The sequence below is a fragment of the Struthio camelus genome, chromosome 3 (genome assembly GCF_040807025.1).
Source record: "Struthio camelus isolate bStrCam1 chromosome 3, bStrCam1.hap1, whole genome shotgun sequence".
NCBI classification, from domain to species: Eukaryota; Metazoa; Chordata; class Aves; order Struthioniformes; family Struthionidae; genus Struthio; species Struthio camelus.
The window spans coordinates 101,537,382-101,559,366 of record NC_090944.1 but is presented as its reverse complement, the minus strand read 5'-3'; positions in this window follow the sequence as shown (position 1 = coordinate 101,559,366).

Genomic DNA, 21,985 nt, shown 5'->3' with positions numbered 1-21,985 from the left:
ACTGCTCAAGTCTGAATTATAACTGCTTCCGTTTTTTAACATTTATATTGCAGTGTCATCCAGGGCCTTAATTAGAATTAAAGCTCCATTATGCTCAGAAGGTCAAATACCAATGGAGTGTCTCCATGGTCAGAAGTAAGTTAACTAAGCATATCCAAAAGCTAAAGGGCCCAGGAAACAATATGGTGCAAATATTTAAGAAGGCATAATTTACTGAGTGGTCATTGATACCGTTAACTGAATATTAGGTGGTATTAAAACACAATTTGACTAAGGATCTAAATTAGAGATAGTGGTAGAATCTATTTTAGATTATTACTGGGAATAATTCCTATAAACGTAAAAGTTTTGTAGGTCTTGAATAAAACTGGAAATAAATATGTAGCAGGTCTTATTCATCTCACTTTGTAATTCTATTTTTTTTATGCCTGATTACTACTTCTGAGCATTTTATTGCAGAGGAGTGCAGTGATATAGCCAGATTGGAGTAAACTAGAACTCTCCACACTCTGATAGGTATTTTGAATTCATTGATCTTTGTTTTATCTGTGTAATAAAGAAAAGGCATTAAAGCTGAAAAAAGTAAATGTTTTAAGCAACATTAAAAACAAACTTCCCAGAATCTCATATTTACAATTCCAATGTTTATTATAACATAAAATGATAGTACTTGGGAAATTATGTTTCAGTTCCTTAAATGAAGTTTCGCTGAGGCAGGTTTCAGGTAAAATAGCTGAATCCAGTAATCAAATTCTGTCCTTCAGGGTGTAACACAATCCTTACTGTATTACTAATGTTTTTGGAAAAACCAAATGTGCTAGATTCTGGACTCTTATAATTAGAAGGTTTTGCCTTAAATGCACAAGGAAAATCTGGATTTGTAAATCTAAATGATATGGCATTGTTCATTTTTCTATACTAAAAGTTTAGATTACATAAAATGTGCTTTCATTTTATGAAATCTTGCCCGTTTTTTTGCACAACTAATCTACTAGATTCATTGTGTCTAGTAGCAATCAAGAGGAAAATTTTCATTGTTCTCCAATTTGAAGCAAAAGCAATTTGATGCAGGTCACTGTGATGTGGCCTGATGTTTTATAAAGCTTAGGAAACGTGGACAAGTATTCTAGGCATGTAACCTGCACCCTTTTCTTTGTTGCAGTCTGTTAGTGCAGCAAAGCTCAGGGCTCACAGCACTAAAGTGTTTAGCACCTCCTTGATAGTCCTGTCATAATCTCTAGAAAGCATAGTTAGATCATGGTGGATTTTAGAGATGTTATTTATTATACCCAGGACATTGATGCTGTGACCTATATTCCCAGAAGCAGACTTGCAAATGTGCTTCTCTTGTCCTGGAGGCAGTGATTTCCGTCCTGAAATGGACTTTTCTGTAAGGCATCTGTTTAAGTTATGGCGGCAATAGGCAGGATGAATGACGGGCTGCCTCTGCACATCACCTTCTAGGATATTGTTGTCAGAGGGCACTGGATCTTAGGAGGCTCAATAGCACAATGTCATTTCAGGAATATGACATTCTCTCCTCCCCCACCCCCCACCAAAAAACACAATCAAAACCCTAGTGTTTACAAAACTGTTTTCCTTCTCCTGAGCAACTGCACCTGCAAAGGTACGTAGAAGCATTTTAGTATTAAAATAGATCCATTTGGGTGTTTGTCTTAAAATTCACAGATCTAAAGGAAATGAAATCCTGTGGAGAAGTTGGTTTTCAATGTTTAAAAAATCATGTATAATAAAAACAAATTAAGTAATTTTATGCTATCCTCTAAACTTTTTTCTCTTTCTGTCTTCAAAATGGAAATGTATGATACTTCAGGGAGAGCCAGGATAGCTAAGATATCCCCTGAACTTTACAGAGAGGCAGCAATAGTTGAATGACACCAGACGACATGAATGACAGTATAATTCTCAGATTTATTTTACATTATTGTGTATTCTTCACATGAGTAAAACATCATACAAAAGAAAAATAAAAGACGATTTACAGTTTTGAAGCGTTTCAAATTGCTGTGAGACCCGGGACATGTGAAACTTAACACTGGACAACTAGTAGGTTTTAAGATGTGTTTGTTATTGATCAAGCAGAGTTATTTACATACCTACATATATGAATTTCTAGCCTACATTTCCTTCTTCTATCACCTCATTCAGCAGAGCACTTTAAGCTCTTGAATGCTGTTAGAGTATGCTGGAATACTATACCAAAATTCAGCAAAGCAATTAAGTGTGTGATTAAGGATAATTAACAATGTGCTTAAGTGATTTGCTGAATAAGATGAGGAGAAGGGGGATAAATCAACTTCTGTAGAAACTGATGTTTATGGAACAGTCCAAAAGAGAGAAATGTGAGAAAATTGACATTCAGCCTCTGTATGTCTCTGTAATTTATTCTCTGTAGTTGTACCAAATTCAGGAACTATAGGGAATGATTAGAGTAGCTAGAGTACTGTTAAGTTTTTTTTTGTTATGGGTGCTATTTTATTTCAAAATTTCTGTCATAGCTTCAGGACTATCCATCATCTTGTATCAAAAGCCTCTTTTCCTTATTCCCCTAGATCTTCTGAAACAAACAAATAACCCTCTCTCCCCTTCTGAGAGGCCAAATAATTGAGATATTAAAACTACTGTGGCCACTGCTAGGATTCTAATGAAATATCTGCAAACAAAAAGAATGCCAAGTGTTCAGTAACCTTATTTGGGAACCAGCAGTAATCTTAATCTAAACCCCAAGCTTTTTTAAAAAATACCCAAAATATAAGCCAGAATTTGAAATATCATCAAGCTGGTTTAAAAAGAAATGGATATAATTGTAAAGAAGTTCTTGGTTCTTTTTATTCACCTTTTTTTCTGGATGTTGCCAGGATTCTGTTTTCCAGTTTTTTGTTTGTAGCCTATCAGAGATGATAGAAACTTTATTTACTCAGCACTACATAATGTGAAGAAGAGATGAGGATAGCTATGAAAAAAAGAAGTAAATGTAATATTTTAAGTTAATGTCATTTCTAGTTACTCCAGTTCATCTTGTTAACTGAATGTGCACTTTAGATGTTAACCTACCAGTTACAGAAAGTGTACCTATGTATTATAAACCAACACAGAACCAAAACAGTAGGCTGAGTTCTTCTGAGATCACTGGTGGTATGGTGTGCCTCAACTTCTGGATATCTAATATAAGACCTCTTCTTCCACCTCCGGAAATTTCTGACTCCCCCTTTGAAAATCAGTATGATATCTCAGGTGAACACTGAAAAATTGTGAAACTTCCAGTTTTTTGCTTAGGGCTGAAGATGTTATTTGTTACAAAGAATGATAGTAAAAACTGAGACAACAATAAATATATAATTCTTGGAATTCCTAGAAAATACTTTTTTAGGGATTGATCTATAATTTAATTTTCCATTTGCATGTGGTGGATACTTTCCAGACTTTCAATTATGTGATCATGATAAATATCCCTGCCTCCAGATAGCCTGTATAGTGCTTGCCAAGTGCCCATCTTCTTTTCCAGCAAGCTCCTTGTTCTGCTGGGGATAATGTAGTGCTGAAACTATGTAATCCTGGTTCTGTTCTCCCAAAGTACTGTTTCTAGCGGAATATTTTTTCTCCTATAAACAAAAAGTCACATTTATACCTTATTTCAGGACCAGCTTCCACCTTCCAAACTTTAATCGTGTAGAATAAAATTCTAGACAGGAACACACAATGTTCGGTTGCAAAATAGATGTTAGGTAGTACTTTTCTTGGAGCCTCCCCACTGCAGGTGATGTACTAACTGTAAAGTAGTCTGGTCTGGCACAGATTTGGGCCCCTTGCTATGACATACATGACAGCTTTCATTTGCATCTTGTTATCAAGATGCCTGTCTGTTGACTCTGAAGTATGAGCTTTTCTGGATAGTTCAACTGATGAAACTGCCACCACTCTTATGTGGATGATCTGCATATCAAAAAACAGCTAAAGTACTAATGGATGATACTTAGAAATATGGTACGTAATTTCCAAGTTGTGTAGGACCAGTAAAAATGATTGCTGTGTGATGCAGCAGGCTGCATCCGGCAGCTCTTTATGGCAGCTCTTAAGAAGCTCATTTTTTTAACTTGAGTTCTAGAGGCTAGTGCTTGCAGCACGTAAAATCCTAGATTCAAAAACTTCTGATGGTCCAAGCATGTTTTTTTTCATACTGTCTTTAAAGAAATGTTATCAACTTGCATGTTGCTGTATTCTCCTCTTTCTGGATACTGGCCAGGTAGAAGGAACCCTGGCAAACAGCACTAGGGCTAAACTCTGCTGAACGAAAGCAATAGGTATGTAGGATTTTCCATTCAGCTCTTTCATGACTAAATTTACATAAGTAGATGTTTGAAATATTCTGATTCTTGTCTTATTAGTTCCTATGCTCCAGATTTTATTTCGCTCCAGTTGATGGTTCTATCCTCAATAATTTTTACAAGGTGAAAACTGTGGAAGAAGGCATAAATTCAGGCTGCACAGAGAGCTTGACTGTTTTAGTCCAAGACAAAAAAAGGAGCAGAAAATTTAGGAACAGCATAGCCTGCAGAGATGACTGAAAATTTTGGGAAATCCTTTTTCAGTAGGACTTTTCCTGTTGACACCCCTAACATTAAAGCTTCTTCCAGCACAAGAGCATGCTGATGTTGACCATAACGCTGAGCTCTGCAACAATAATATACCACAGCAGCCAGATGTGCTCTGGAGCCCTTCTCTCTCTCTCTCTCTCTCTCTGGAAAAATGACAAGGGATATTGCAGGATAAGGCCCTATTTTCCTACCTAGGCAGGTCATCTCCAGATGAACAGTGAATCCTTAATCCCACTGATACCTCCAGGTCTGGACTAATGAGATCCTGAGGTGTTTTTGACAAAAGCAGCAGCGATATGGTCAGAACCAAAGCCCAGCACCTAGGAGAGAGAGTTACAGTAGGATTCCTTTTCATTTTTTAAACATAATCCAGAAGCACTAATACATTTGTTTTCTTTTGCCTCTATATTAGGAGGATAGACTCATGGCCAGCATCCTTAGTTAGCATTTAGGCACCAGAATGTCCCTGATTTCTCTGGGAATTAAGTGCCTATGTCCTTTTAAGAATCTGAATTCTACTTTCAAAAATAAGACTGAAGAAGAATATGTTGTATTATGTATCTAATAGCATCTGCCTCTGCAGTACATGTTCCTTCTGAGTGGAAGTGGCAGAGACCTGGAGGAAATAATTCTTGTCTTTGGAAATAAGGACTTAAAACACTAAAAAGTATTTTGCAATTCACAGCTGAATACCTCTTTTCAGAGAGCTTTTCATCTTCTTGTGAGGGATGGCCCAGTTATGGAAAGCAATTAATACATTTTTAAATGCCATTAAGGGACTTCCTGTTCAGTGGAGTTCAAGTGTATGTCTGGTATTACACATATTCTTGTAGTAAGAAAGATTTTTTCTAGAATCAAAGCCAATGAACAGACATAAGGCTTTTTTCTGGGCAAGAAGCAGAAATATTAAGTTCATACTGTAATTTGTTTCTAAAAATCAGTCATTCTACAAGCAAGAAAAAAAAGTTCCTTGCTGGAGGTAGAATTTTTACATGTTTTTGTTCTTTCTGCCTTCCTTTCTTTCAGGGCATTAATTAACTATGCAAATATTTTTATGAAGTGATTTTTTTTTGGCATTTTATAGTAATTTCTTTTAAAATAAATGTTGTAATTCTGAAATCATTTTCTTAAAGGAACAGAGTCAATGCATTCTCACTGTAAATGGTAATGCTCACAGTAATAAAAGTGTGCCTTAGTAGCATAGCTAAAAAAGGTCAAATCTGAAACTTACTGTCTGGATGATGCTATCAGATACAGATCTATGACGTATTAAAAAGCCAGGGAAGAAAAAAAGAAAAGAGAAAAAATGGTGGAAAGAGACAGTGAGAGCAAGACCTTCCAAACCAGCAACAGAAAATGTAGCTGTGACCTTTGCTGTCAGCAAAGAGTAAATAGAGTATGAAGGACATAAAGATTCACCTTTGAAGTCAATTTTAGCTACTTGCTCAATTTTAATAAAGCATAATATTTAAATTAATCAGGGAAAAATACGTGCCAGTGTGTTGGTGGGTGACATGTAATTGATCTATTTATTGCCCACTAATGGAAACTATAAATAGTAGTATACAGGTAATATAACTTGAAATTAGCAGATGCTCTTGGCATGAGTGAGAAGTGCAAATTCACTTCAGTTTTAATTAGTTTTTTTTCTCCTGCTGGATTATCTCTGACTTTATCATAGGCTTCTAATAATTTCCAGGCTGGAAGGCCCACAAAAAGAAAAGAAAAATGCCTGGAGAAAGCCCAGAGTACTACGGGGACATTTAAAAATGCAGCTTCTAAGAAGCTGCAAAGAATTTCCTCTGTATTTTTTCAGATCGTAATTGTTTATGAGTTTCTTCCCAAGAGGAACACTTTGCCTTATGTTTTATTGTGCACTTTTTCGTGGGATGCACAAAAAATGACAAGCCAAAGAGCAGCAATCTGGAGTGCGACACAGTATTTCTCACTTATGAGCTATTTTATAATCTTCGCCTGTCTTTCCACAAGATGGGGGAGCAGCTCAGGCGCTGTGGGGCTTCTGCTGCTGCTCCAAGATAGGAAGGTGGGGTTGGCAGCGGTTACAGCCGAGTCACTGCACTCACCCTGCTGGGGCCAAAGAAGCTGAGCTGGCACAACAGGGAAGGAAGCTCTGCCACAGCCATGGGATTAGTGCTGGAAACATCCAAAGCAGTGACAGGATTAGAAAGGGCTGAAGTAGGACAAGTTGGGGTCAGGTAAAAATGAGACGTTCTGAAGCGTGAGCCAAAGGATAGCTAAGTACTTTGGACTATACTGCACTCCTTGTGTTTGGTCTGAGATGAGATGGTTTGTTTTGATTTGCAAACATTTTAAAAGCTTTTCTGAAAAATAAAATGGAAAGGGATTTTGAACTGAAAAAACTTTGGATTTTCAAAAAATATTGTGTTCTTACTTTGACTTTCAAAACGTTTTCTGAGACAACTTGGAGAAACAAATACGAATTTACAAAAGATTTCAGTTTCGGGAAATTGGAATTTTGTTGTTGGCAACATGTGCTTGGAGGACTCCGATGCACCCCAGTTTATGGCCTCAAAACTATTCCACATATCTGTTAATGGTAAAAAATCATTACTGGGAAAATCTACAGATATCACAGAGGTTGAAGGGAACTGATAAACTATGGACAGGACAGGTCAGTAATGCCAGCTTATCCGTAACGCGAGAGTGACAAAGGACTTGCGTTTTTGGGACAGCCAGCTGTGAAATGAGAAGGCAGAAAGGAAGACTGCTAGCTGCACGGACGTCGTGTTGCCTCTAGGCTGTTCCTGCTTCAATACTGTGTGCAGCTCTGGCACCCACGTGTCAAGGAAGGTTGGTAAAGGGCTGCAGGGAGAACGATGAAAATGCAGCAGACCTGAGGAGCTCCGAGGGCGCAGGCTATCACGGGGAAGGTTTAGTCTCTAAATATTATGTGGGGACAGAAATGCAAAAACATGAAGTACAAGGTAGGAAATTCAGTGGAGAGAATTTGAAGCCAGAATAACGCAGGCCAGAACTGTTCTAGTTCAGATAGAGATTGATTTAGGAAATGGTGCCATGTGATATGTTAACCCTTCAGACACTGACTTCCTCCAAGTTGGCAGATGCCACACTCAGAGTCTACAAAAACCCTTCAGCTGTCCTTCGCCTCCTCTGATAATTGCTTGTTGTCACTATACCTATGCTGTTTTTTCCATAATTGTAGTTTGAGTCTTATAAAAATAATTTCATAGTACATAAGGCAGCATTATTGTAGCAGTAAGGGAACTAATGGACTGTTTTTCTGGCTTCTGAACTGCTAAGTACCTTTTCATTTTAAGCATAAACAAGAACAGAAGATGAAGTCTGTTTATACACAGAAGGAAATCATCAGAAGGTTGTGTTCTTCATGGCATATGATCTATTAGGACACAGGAAGATTACTATTCAATTTGTAACTTTTGTCTCTAAGTTATATTTTGAGGAGGTAGGGATCAGGAAACTGTTTGCACCAGATGTCCATCCTGATGTCTTTATTTCTGCTTCCTTTCACTAATTAGGGTTACTTGTAGCTATTAAGCATCCTTGGAGAGCGCTGGTGTTGCAGCCCATTCTGCGCAGGTGGGAGTCCTACTTTCTCAAAACCCATCAACTCTTTTCTGAATTCAAACCGTGGAGGCAAACCTAATTGTTAAAAATTTCATGTAGAGTATGAGCGAGGACAGGGCACAGATGCTGGAGAAATGTATTGGGTGGGGTAATAGAGAGCTGCCAGCCTAAATTCTCTCTCACACAGTTTACTCAGAAAGGGTAGGTGACTAAGAAAAATGGAGCCAGCAAGGCAGAACAGAGACACGAAGCCATTCACAGAGCCAAACTTTAGAACACGGACTGACTTTTCAAAAGCACAAGGGAATCGTGATGGAAAATTGATATCCTCTGGGAAGGATTGTTTATAGCTTGGCATGAGCTTTCAGCAGACTGTTCTCATAACACTCAGAACTGAAATCCCTCTGCTAAAACACATGTAGGATAAGTGCAAAACCAGTTTTGAGCCATCAGAGATTTATCCCCCTTCTTGCTGTAAGTACTTTAAACAAGAATATTGAAGAAAAGTAATTAGCGTATTGAAATTCTCATCAGGTAAAATTTCTGGGTTTGAAAACACAAGAACCTAAAAACAAGGTAAGACATACTTAAATCATAGATTTATTATAATCTAAAAATTCTGATGGTGAAGGCCTTAAAAATCAAACTTCAGCATTCATTTTAATTTTATGTTACTCTATTTAGCTCCACTTCAAACCTAAATAGCAGCACAAAAGTATAAATAAAAAGAATGCTTGCATCTCACACTGTACGAGTAAAACAAATGAATTGCATTGAATATTACATTTTCAGTCAGTCACTGCAATTTTCCTTTCTAATCTACATTCTGCATCTTATTTAGCTGTTATTGAGTATGTCCTGTTGCTTTAGTTTCATTGACACTAAGACTTAATTAAAAAAAATTAAAAGTACATAACTTCCTGCAAACAGTACAAATCGTAATATCTCAAGTTTTTGATAGCATTAAGATAAAAACTTTCACTGAGACTCTTAAAAATGCATTGCAATGTGACATTCCATGTCTCTATAGTACTTTTCATTCTGAAGGGCATAATTCTACCATATTTATTCCTTTCACTGTGTAGCTCTATGCCGTCCCGCAGAAACTGTGGTGTAAAAGTGGATGAAATCGTTTCTCAGGATCCTCTTTAGACCTGCTATTTTGTAATTTGCTTGGGGAAGGACGATAAGAATCTATTCCCCAAATTATACTCTGTGATACCATTATACAACACCTATTGTAAAGACCCTACAGTACTACTTTCTGAAGGCATCCTTCTTCTTGTAAAATGAGAATTGTGAAAAGAAAGAAATGAACTGGAGATGGTTCGCTTCATGAAAGTGTCAGTGTGAAACCGGGCTCCTTTGAGCTAAGCCAACTGTTATGCTTAGTAATTGTAGAAGAAAATAAATGTATTTGATGAGTTCTTTACTCTGGTTAAAATTAAGTTTGTGGGTCTAGACAGTTGAAAGGATTGGGAAAGAGATCTGGAAGGTTTCATTGCTGCCTTGTTAGTGACATTGGTCCCATGGTGACAGCAGCAAAAAAGTCATATCTTTGTTGTTCATTTGTCTCTGTGAAATTAATTACTGATGTTAATAAAAAGTCCAGAGTGTTGATGGAGTATCACTGCAAAAACATTTTCAGATCTGGCATTGTTTATCTTGTCAGTTAGTTAGTGGGAGCGTACATAAATTTGGGAGTTGAATTTTATTTTGTTCATGAGAATATACAATTATATGACATCTGATGTGTGGCTGCAGGGTAGTTAAAAACACAAGCGCACTGGAAGAAGCATCATGTTACCAGTGAGAATGGCTGTGCTAATGAAACGGTGCCACTAAAGATGTAAATATTGTGTTGTTCAGCCATAATCCCAGAATTTGGAGGGTTTCTGGTAAAGTCAATCGGGCTGCTCTGAGCCATTACTGATGAGCCCTTTTCCAGCGTGCTGGAGACTCGGGTAAAACCCTGCTCTGCTGGGCTGTGGAGCTCTGGCATCCACCAGTCTACATCTCCTCTCGGCGCGGCGCGTCAAGGCTTGGGGCTTGCATTGTGAACATCTCCAGCATACCTGCACATACCCTTTTTCTCTCCCTTTCTCTTTCCCTCTCCTGAGTTAATTAGCCCTTGTTTCCAGCGTTTTAAGCCTCCTGCACAATTAGAAAGGAAAAATCTGAAATATTTCGAAAGTGTGCTGCTTCTAGAGAGAAATTATACTGCTCTTGCAGGTATGTCTCTGTTGCTCACAGTTACATGGCAAAATGCACAGCGTGTTTTCTGGCGTTGCTGAAGCGCTGGGTTGCTTGTTCTGCTGGACCCCAGAGCTGCTGCTCTTGGTGAGCATGTAGTTGTTCCGCGGGAATCTGAACAGACGTTTTAATATGATTTATTTCTTTAGAAACAAAGATAAGTGTCACAATGTGCTGTTTACAAAGGAACATGCACAGATATGAAAAGAAATTATTGTTTGGGGATGTAAAAAAATGCATATGTGTACAGAATATATTACTTTATTTTCCCCTGTTGGGAATGAAACCAAGGAACTTTACAACCTAGTAACAACAGATGAAAGCCAGCATCTGAACACAGAGCTGATGTTCACTGAACTCCAAGTTATCAGCTTTTCAAGACAGGAACATCCATGTGTTTGTACTATACCTATCACAGAGAGACCCTGATCCACCATGAGCAGTCCTATATCCTATATAATACATAATACAGATAATAAGAGAAGTAATGATAAAGGTAAAAAATCTTGTTAGTTTCAGTGAACCATAATGCTCTTAAAAATATAGAGAAGGAAAAACAATATTTTAAAATGAATTTTCTGACATCCCTTACCCAACCCTGTTATGTCCTGTTATTTCCCATATATATTGCCAAACTCTGCCAGAAAAGAATTGGTCTCCTCTGCTTTAGAGGGACCTGACCCACTGTCTGGGCAACAGGTTGACTTATTTTGTTAGTCAGTAATTTATACGACCGGTCACCTAGTCTTTGAACTGAAAATATTGGGGTTCAGTTACTTTGGATAAAACAGTTTATACAGTCCATTGAAAGCAATTTATTCCTGCAAAACATTCATCAAACAATTATGGGTCAGAAAAAAATTAGTGAAAATTTGCATTTTTGTTAATGGACAAGCTTTCCATGGAGAACAAACGCAATTTCTTCATGCTTTGCACACGGGGTTTGTCGCTAGCCTTACTGTAAGCCAAATAATGCTTTGTGACTGGATCACCTTTGTGACCTTTAAAGATGCTTGTCTATACTGATAGATAGACAACTTGTCTGATTTGGTATATTTCCAAAATTTTAATAGACACTTCCTACACCTTACCTGAAGTCAAAGTGATTACCCATTCTAACTGAACAAGTATCCTTTCATCAGCCCTTAATACACATGGGTGTGACATCACCCATATATTTGACATGGCTTTAAAGAAGAATCTCCATTTTCTCAGAACTGCTGAAAACTTCATTTTAAAGACAAGATAATACAAATCTAATTTCATTATACATGCTTCTAATCATGTCTACACTTATAGCTTAACATTATAAAAATGATAATCTAGGTAACAGCTTATATCTGGACTATTTTTTGCTAAATTATAGCATCAGCAGGCTCTGCTTCAGTTTATCTCCGAGAAACTGACCTCGGACCATTCTGAATTAACGCAGGACTCCAGTGTCCAAGACTGTCTTCCTGTCAACTTTCACTGGCCACAGATTTTTCTACAGAAACAGTCTCGGAAACAATGAAAACCTCATCGGCTTTTGAATCCTCTTGAATCCTAAAATCTGTAGGTTTAGGGAAAAAAGCGAGGGAAGGAGGGCTTTGTAAATGAAGTCAGAAGACAGCTGAAACCCAACAAAAGCAAAAAAAGTTCTGTCTTCTCTCTGCTGTTTCCATGGAAACTGAGGCTGGATTGGCAAAAATGGGTTAAGTGCTTTACAGTGACAGAGACTAATCACTGTTATTTTATAACATTACTATTACCAGTGGAAGGGAGGGTTGTATTCTAAAGAAACATAGATTCGCAGTAAGTGTTCTCATTGCTGAAACTATCAGATGGTAAAAATATGTGACATGAGAAATTTTGATTAAATATACAGTAAATCAATATAAACTGTACAAAATCCATAAGAACCTGAAAAATACTGTCTATGAGAGAATACTTAATCCCAAAGTCAATGAATAGCAAAATCAAACTATATAGCCACTTGACTTTTCTAAAAACTGAGAAAACATTCAATTTCTTATTAAATATAGTAAAAATAATCTTCTTTTCAAATATGTGCGTTATTTTCTGGGTGGCGGTCTACCCCAGAGAATCTGCAGCAACAAAAATTCTTTGGCTGCATCATTCTCTTAAAAGAAAATTTTATCCCTCATGACTGAAAATCTAGACTTTCACAGACTGGAAAGTATCAGTACTAATTTTCCAGAGTTCTACTCATGGCACTAAAACACTGTCAGCTCTTATTTTCTTTCGACCAGGTAGATCAGAGGAAAAAAATAAACCTTATTTCCCTCAAAAACATTGCTTTATGAAGCCAACAATGTCCTCAGAATTTAGGTGGGTGTTCAGGACTGATTGGAAAAAAACAGTCAGTTACATAGCGGATTAGAAAGGGCGCTCATTAAACGGAAATCAAATGGTTTGTCTTATGGGAACACTGGAAAATGTTAATTGTTCAAAGCCATATTTAAAAGTGTTGATGAGCATGCCAGAAATGTTTTACTTTCAGAGTCTCACTGTGAATATTGCCCCACAGTTGAAGTTGCTTAAGTTACATTTTCTCAAGTATCCTTTAATATTCTGGAAAACAGTTCCATTCTTTGGAACTAACGTTCAAATGTGCACGCCCGTGCCTACAAGCCAATTTAGTTTCCTATGGACAACCTTTAAGCACCATTAGACACTTCACTCTTTTCCAGTCCCCATGCAACCCTGTAGACAACTGCAAACCCCCCGGGGCCCGGGGTTTGGTGGGGGAGCCGAGCCTGACTGGTGTTCCCCGACCATCCCCTGCCTGAGGCTGTGCTGGGCTCATTGGGTTTAGCCTGGCACAAAGGCACGATCTGTGGAGTTACATGAAGTTCTGGCTTGTGCCTTTCTGCTTTAGCAAAAGACCCAGTGAGTAGCATGCCCCACTAACTATGATTCACAAGATCCCAGTCTGAGTTTTTCTCTGCCTGATTTATTACAGGAATCTGGACCAACTTATTTAATTGCGGTGCTCCACGTACTAGGCTGCAGGATGAGTTAAGGTGGGATTTCCCCTTTGTTCAAATCGTTTAATTGCTTCTTGGGCTTGAGTGGGAAGAGTTTGCGTTCTGGTTTCAGGAGGAGTCGCTCTCCTCTGAACCATGGCAAAGAGGCAGCTCCGAGGCCAAGGCTCCCAGGCTTCGTGGCAGCCCTGCAGGCGGTACGGGGGGCATGACCACCTTTCCTGCCAGGCCCAAACTGGCAGGTTGCTCTGAGAGCATGTATTAAATCAAATGAAATAGGGAAAGGTGTGGAGAGCTTGTGACTCTTGCTGGGGCTCAGGTGTGAGTAAAAGAACTGCAGAATGTTTCTTTCAGTCTCAAGTATGCTGATTCTAGGATCTAGAGCTTTAGATAAAATAAAAAAAAAAAAAGTCTCCTCAGTGTTAATTATCAATTTACAATCCTGTAAACTTGAATGACTGAAGCACCCTTTTTCATAATAAAAAAAAAAGATATAACTAAAAAGCCATTTTATCCTATATTGAATTACATATCCCTAATGCACCAATTAGAGGAAGTTAATTCACAAGATATTCTTATTTGAATTATGCTTATATTTAAATAACAATGAAAATTGTTATTCGTACTGAATTAGTTACTGAACTGAATTAGTTCATTAAACTGAATTAGTTAATATTAACTGAATAAAACTGAATATCAATGCATTAGTTAATTAAAATATCTTAAAAAGTGATGTAAGATTAAAAAACGTTTAAATATGGTATTAGAACGTGTGGCTTTGGGAACTAATACATGAAGGTAAAATATTCTGAAGAAAGGAGAGAGGGAATGGAGGTGAAAGAGGATAAAGTAAAGTAAAGTTTGTGAAAATAAGAGTTATCGGATTTGATAAGAAACCTATGCTTAATTGGTTGAAAGGGGGTGAAAAGCAAAGCATGTCGAGGAGAATCTGAGGAGTAAGGCAGAAGACAGCTTGGACTTTATCCACTCTTATTCTTCAGCACAAACGCAAAATGAAGTGACATAAGGAGCAGAGGAGAGACAAGGCTGAGGAATGTTAAGGCAAGGAAAGCATGAGATAAGAGGAACAATCAAATTAAGTGAAAAGTAACAGAGCTGAAAAGACTAAGAAAAGGTACCGCAACTTCAAAGATGGAAGAAAAAGATAGGAGGAGAGTCAGGACTTGGAAACCAGAATTCTTGGAAACGGCATTAGTTGTGGGAAGAAGCATATGAGACCAAAGTACGAAAACGAGCTGAAATACTGATAAAGTATGCTAGGTAACTAATCAGAAAGAAGGTAAAAGGAGTAAAACCGAAGAGCAGCAAAACAAGTTGAATGAGAAAGAGAGAGAAAGGGAAAGCATTCAAGAGAGAAAATGAGATTTTCTTTAGAGAATTTCTAGACTCTCTCCAAGAATGGAGATATTCCCACGACGATAAAATCATCAGTATAAGAGAGATGGGAAAGAGAGAGGGAGAATAAAAATTCCATCAGCTGGAACATGAAGAGGAAGGACTTATTTGTTTATCAGTCTATATTTGGACTAAGAGAGAAGGTAGTAAATTATCAAGGCAAAATTAAGCCAAACTGATGAAAGAGCAAAATGCTGCATGCCTGTGTTGTCCTGGACATGTTATGCGTAGCCCAGGACGGCAGAGAAAAGCCTCCTCTGGGCAGCCGGATTGCCTCCTGGCCATCATCCCCTGCCCCTCACCAGCTGCCCCTCCCTCTGACCACATCTGCCCACAGCTGGATCCAGGGGAGTACCCACACAAAGAGCCCCCGTTTTGCTGTCCTCCCACTGTTTCCTCCTCAGAGAGGGGACTGACTCCACCACCTCGGCCCATCTCCTCCCGAGAAACCCTCCCTTGCAGATCATCACCTCCGTAGCTTCTCTCCGACAAAAGCAAACCCAGCCACCTTCTCCTTTTACTCCCAGCGGCCTTCTCCTCTTGGATTTTAAGCCATTTAACGGATTATTTTACTAATTACCCTTACCTTTCTCTTTCTAGCATGCCTTCAGACCCTGCATCTCCAATCATTCAGCTATCTATTTCATGCTGTAATCGATTCAATGAGACAGTGCTGATGTGACAAGGTATAGAAGAGTGGCTTTACTGGAAAATGAAAAAATCTTTAGCAGTCTGGCCTGCAGGAAGTATATTATCTGAGGTTAATCTCACATGTGTTATCCTGATGCTTGAAGACCTGAGTTGCTTTATAAGCGTTTTTGTCTGTTCAGTTATCTGCAAAATTGAATTCACATATAGTTACCTACTCCTTTGTAATTTTCATTTTTTAGATCTGTTGTGCGCTGGTTCATTAACTCAAGGTGAGACTTCTGCAGTTATTTCCTCTTACATCATGGCATAAACTGGTCTCCTGGGTAACAATGTTCATGGATGAACTGAACATCCTGGTTGTTTTTAGGGCAGACTTTGTATTGCTCTGCACCTTGTGTAGTCATTTATATGGGCACAAGGCGAAATAGATAAACAGTTTTTACTTAGCACTGGCATCAATGAGAACACAAACTAATGGAGAATCAAACTTTTTTTTGTTCGTTCTTCTTTAGTTCCTCAGTCACCCATGTGAGCAAAAACAGCAGTGGACAATATTGCAGTGTTTTCCTTTTGATCTGCACTGAAGAAATGAAGAGAGGAAGAAACGACTGAAGTGCCACAAAGAGAAATAAAATAAATAAAATTTGAAAAAAAGACAGGATTAACAGACACAAGAAGGCCTGTTATTAGGGATATCTTCTTCTAGAGTCAGGATAACAAAATAGTAATAAAATAGCTCTCAGAAGGTCCAGTAAAAACTGGGCTCCCATGGTGGGAGATATCATTTAGCATTTCCCATTGTAAATATGGAAATGTTGCTTTCTAAGGTATTTTTTTGACAGCAAGTGTAGAAAATAATGCAAATTGATAAATACGTACATTAACTGGTTGTTACCCCTAGAAACATCAATGGGACGCTAGTCAGTAATGTTGAAATCCGGATTGCATAGGTACTGCATTGACCTCACGCTGAGACTAAGTGAAAAGCTCTTTTAGAGCTCCTCTTCAGATTATTTTCTGACTCAGGAAGAGGTCAGAATCGTTTTGCACTCAGTTAACCTGGAAATGTTGTTTTTATGGTAAAAGAAACAGAAAGTAGGGCTAAAGACTCAGCAATTTAAATGTACATAGCTCGACTGACATTTCAGATACTTCGATAATCGATAAGAGTGGGAAATCTTGCCTCCTCACCTCTCCTATGTAAATGAAATTCTGTATCCTAAAGTGAAGGAAAACAATGCGTTTTGAAACATCTGATGAATTACCACGCTTAATGCTAGGCACCCTGTTAGTTATCTGCTTAGCACTTTATGAATATCCTTTAAATTGTAGCAGTAGTTAGCAGTTTTAAAAACTGCCAGGTTTCTCTCTTGCCATTTAAAATTAGGAAGATCACGAAAGCAAATCTCATAGTGATATCTACAAGCTGTTATAGTCATGTTGGTATCCTGAAGAAGCGGGGTTTTGCAAAACCTGAATGATCCTGTGATAGCACAACAAACTCCTGTTGTAAATGTCCTGGTGCATTTTGCACTAATACTACTATATTATGGAACAGTAATTAAAAGAGAGATCATTTGAACTATAGAATTAAGAAAACCTGAAAATATTTCTTTTAAATAGTTTGTTTTTCTGAAGAAGGAATTGACTTTTAAAGCAAAAGTGGTCTGCCTTTTACAGAAGAATTAAACTGAGAGAAGTTGAAAACGCTGAGTTTTCATTGACGTTGTTCCTGACTAGAGAGCAGCCTCCCCCCATTTTACCCCTATCCACATTCTATCCAGTGCAGACTTCTTATCCGGCACATGTAAGTTCAGAATTGTGTCATGATGTATGCTATTGTAATGCAGCACTTTGTATTATTATTTCATGTCTGTTTTATGCTCCTTCCCTTGTATTGACTTCTAATAACTATGGAACCGAACTAGTACAAAATGTTGTTGAAGTGGATAGTTTTAGTCTCTAATTTTGCTTTTGACAATCGACTGCAGTTTTTGTGGAGAATGATTTTTTGACCAGAGGGGTAACATTATTGAGTTACAAAGCCATTGCATTTTTAAGGGCAAGAACTCTATCTGGTGCACTGTAAAGGATTCTTAGTGCTATATGAAAAGCTATGCCTGAAAATAGCAGAAAGGGCCTTTTTCCTCATCTTCTCCAAATATCTTTTGAAAAGGACTGTAATCCACTGAGCCTTAAAGATTTTATAAAATTTGATGAGGAAAACATCCTTTCCTAGTTTTTTATTGCCTCAGGTATTTCTTCTACTGTTACAGGGAAATTATTAGTATTATTCTTTATCAGTTTGGATACAGAAGGGATTTCTGACATTTGAAAAACATGTATTACAGTTTGTTCAGTTGTAGCAAAGAATTCAGATTCTAAGACAGGAAAGTAACATTATTGACCTGTAAAGTTTTTTCAGTTGTATGCTTTTCCTAATATTATTCCTATATATGATCTGCATGGTGGGAAAAAAGACTACTCTTCATCTTTTTCAACTGTGCTACCAGCTGGGGCAGGATACAGTTGGGATGAAAGAGAGGTCCTGGATTGTTCCCCAACTTGTAGCATGGATGCAGGCACTGTGACATGCAGGACTGCAAACAATTCCCCCCTCCTGCCAGTGCCCTTTCCAATAACATTTCAGATTTTCTATATTCACATATTTTATTCATAAACATTGAGCAGAATGTGGCAGGCTGCTCTGTGACTTGCATTTTGCACCCCTGCAAGGGAAAAAGAAGAAATAAGAATTCTTGTTATGTCCCTGGGACCTGTGTTGGGGTGAGCTGACACAAATAAATACTTTGAACCTGCTTATTTGTTTTCTCTCAGCGCACAGGAATAGGAACGGGAAGACAAGGGCAGATCAATACACTAAGTGGAGCAGCTGACTCAGGCAAGAGATATTGATATTTGCCATTGGTTTGGGCCGGCAACAAATAGCTATCCCTTCCCTTGAAGCATAAAGAAATAGGGAGGGACTCATGCTGTGGAGGTATGTTGTCTCTCGAAATTACTGAAAAAATAATGTGGTTTATGCAGTCTTAAAGGTTAGAGTCTCCTGAAACTTTTAGCTCATGCTGAGTAATGCCGTCCTCCACAAACTGCTCTAGAGGTCTGAAGGATTAACCTGGAGGCACCTTCCAGAGGGAAGGCTCTTTCTTAAAAAAAGAGTTTGGTGGGATGCCTTGGAGAAGCTGGAGAAGTTTCTCTCCCTCTCAGTGTGGGTCAGGACTTGCGTTTCTTTCCTAGGGCCCTGCTCTGCCATGTGAAGTGGCGTCTCGCAGCGCTCAGTGCTCTTCCTTCAGAGCAGGGAAAGGCAGATTTGGCCAGGGAAAGCTTGGTGCACAGCAGAAAATGGCACTGATCTCTGAAAGAAATGGCTCACCAGTAGCTGGACATGTAGCTGGAAATGTGATTTTTTTTTTTTTTTCACAAGAAAACAGGATGTTGAAAGGCTAGCAGCAAATTTAGACACCTCTAGGTCTTGGGGGACAGTAAGAGGGAGTTTTAAGCTTGTGCATAAGTATCTAAGGTGCTGTTAAACATGTAGGTCCTTCTCAGGATTTTTGGCAGCCAACTTTTGAAAGATTAGCTTCCTTATCTGGAGAAGGGGAGTAGGTAAGCTGCCTCTTCCTACAGTTTGCAAGCGCCCCTCAAATATGTATTAATTATTGCAGCAGTTTTCACCATGTTCATGAACATTTCTGTGTGATTACTGAAAACGTATGGAAGTGTAGATTGAAAGTGTATGGAATGACATAAAAGTAGTAGCAACAGATACATTTTAAATATCTGGGCCTTTGGAGGCTTATGTGGCCAGACTTTCCCAACTTTCAGAGGTTAACCCACAATTTCTGTGAATGTAAAAGTAAATCAGCCATGATCTAAATCCTGCTCCCATGAAGTCAGTGGGAGTTTTGCCACTGATTTTAGTGGGAACAGGACTGTGCTGTGTAACTGTTATTTAATGCCACTGCCTATAGGAAAACTGAACACATTTATTTTGATTGGAAACAACATTATATAATAATTCCTCAAAATTCTGAGGTTAGCTGGCTGGTAGGAAATATGGTTCTTGGGGGAAAAAGTTGCTCCAACAGCTGTCATTTGCAATATATCACAATGTAAATGTTAATTCTAGTTAATGTTAAAGGAAACCTTCTAAAATAATTTAAGATGCAAGGAATTGTATTTAATGGAAGGGAACTTAAACATAACATTACTATATACCAAATTTGGCTTATGCCAAAATAATCAGCTTGCCAGGAAATTGTTCACATTGGGCTAAAACACACCATGGGTAATGCCCAGAAAGGAAGACTGTGGTGGAAGTACCCAAAAAATTGAGTCTCAGAGAAGAGTTTGTCCTCATTACACTCAGTGGGAGCAGAAATAATTCGTGACACTTATTTTTTGTGGTCCTTTCCTCCCTCAGCACACAGGCTTTCGTTTCTTTAACCAGCATATGATGAAGGTGGGGGAAGGCTTCCCTCACGCTCACCCTGGCTGCTCCAGGAGCAAACCCTGCTACTGTGCTGGAACGGCACCTGTGGCCTCCCTCTGACACCCAGAGGTGTCTTTCTCCCTCCCGATCTCCAATAGAGATGCAAAATGTAAAATAGGTTACTTAGAAAAAGCTTTTCACCTTGAATAAATCTCTGGAGAAAGTACACAGCTTTATGCATAACATAAAAATGATTCAGCAAAGAGTAATTTGCCCCCCCCACACACACACACAAAAAATGTGCAGCAGGTACTTGCTATAAAGCACTATGCATCACATCTTTGGCTAAAGTTGAAATAATTTATTTAAAACTATAACAACTGTGTGGTGGAACAATTGTAAAATGCCTCTTTGTGTCCAGAGATAAGTATCTGACTGAAAATTTCAAGAGTGCTCCATCACAGACATAATAATACTGTGCTTACTTGTGTGATGAAAATTGCTGTCAGGAATCTGATAAAGCTCAGTAGATGTTATCCCAGGTAATAACCTTGACCAGTTGACTTCTTTCTGTCGTGGTGCATTCACATATAGATGGGTTATATCCAGGGTATCATTTGGAGCATATTCCTTCACATATAGTAAAACACAGTACAGCCTGCTTGAATGCAATTTATCTCTGGACTGCTTCATGGGTAACGATCTGGGGAAGGTCTGCAGTAAACAAAACAGATAAGATTGCTAGAAGCATCTAAGGCTCTCTTCCATCTTTCTGACTGTGTTTCAGACTTAAGGCCAATTTCTCACTGGGTTGCACAGCCGGTGTTAGAGGGCTGACCTGGATGTGGGGTAGAAGTGGGAGTTCTCAGCCCCACGGTGAACCCACTGGCTTGGGGCACCTTTACCAATTAGGGAGAGGGAGGTTTGGGACTGCAGACCACTGTCTCCAAACGAGACCTTAGATCAGTGGATCAATGCTTGGGGGGGAGGGGGCATCATGTCCTATTTTTTCCTTTGAGTCATGCATACAATCTCTCCTTAAATGCTGCTCTGCAAAGCTATGTCTGTGGCAGTCTTATGAGGCAGAGTTATCTCAGTGAATCATCTTATCTCATGTATTCCCAATCACCTTTATTTAAGCGGTGGAAACTAAAATCTTTTTCTTTTGTACACTCTGTATTCCCCCACTAGGTACCAGAAGGTCTGCGCTGCATCATTTAAAGGCAGAAGTGTTTTCACTCTGTTAGAAAAGGACTGAAAAATGTACATACCTGAAAATTTTTACTCGATTAATATTTGCACAAAATTATGACAAAGCACGTGGCTCTGGGCTGTTTAACAGAAACACTTTATTCATCTTAATCATATAAAGGTGATAATCCATATCTGAAAGCACTCTTCAGAAAGTTCATTTACCACAGTCTATATGCATCCTTATACCCATAGCCTTTAGTCTCCATCCCTATTGTATGAGGAGTCTTACATTTCTAGTGGAGCTTGGAGACTGCCCACTGGCATAAGGATGCCATCATGGCACATACAGTCTTCCAAGCCCTTTGCCATTCATTCAGCAGATAATATTCTGCCTTGAAAGGCAAGTCTTCGTGTTGCAACACAATTTTTGTTACACATGTGGCACAGACATTTTGCATGTACATGTGAACATCCATGCAGTCTGCTCTCCATCATGGTACTTGTCCCTGTTAGATGCAGATTACGTTTGGGGAAAGAAATGCCATTGCTGGGCTGCAATTCTGACAAAAAATAGAGTCCTACATGCCACCCTCCTCCTACAAAATTGCTGCACATGTGTAAATATAAAATGATCAAATTTAGAATATACCTCAGGCTGATCTGCAAGGCTGCAGCTCTGTGGTAGAGCAAGAAAGATGTCAGATGTGGTGACTGGTGCCTGAGGAAGGTCAGTAAGACAAATGATTCAGTACTGTCTTCCTTGTCTACGCTTGGGAATAGCTGCAATTGAGCAATTGATGTTTATTGTGGCTGTAAAGGAGATCCTA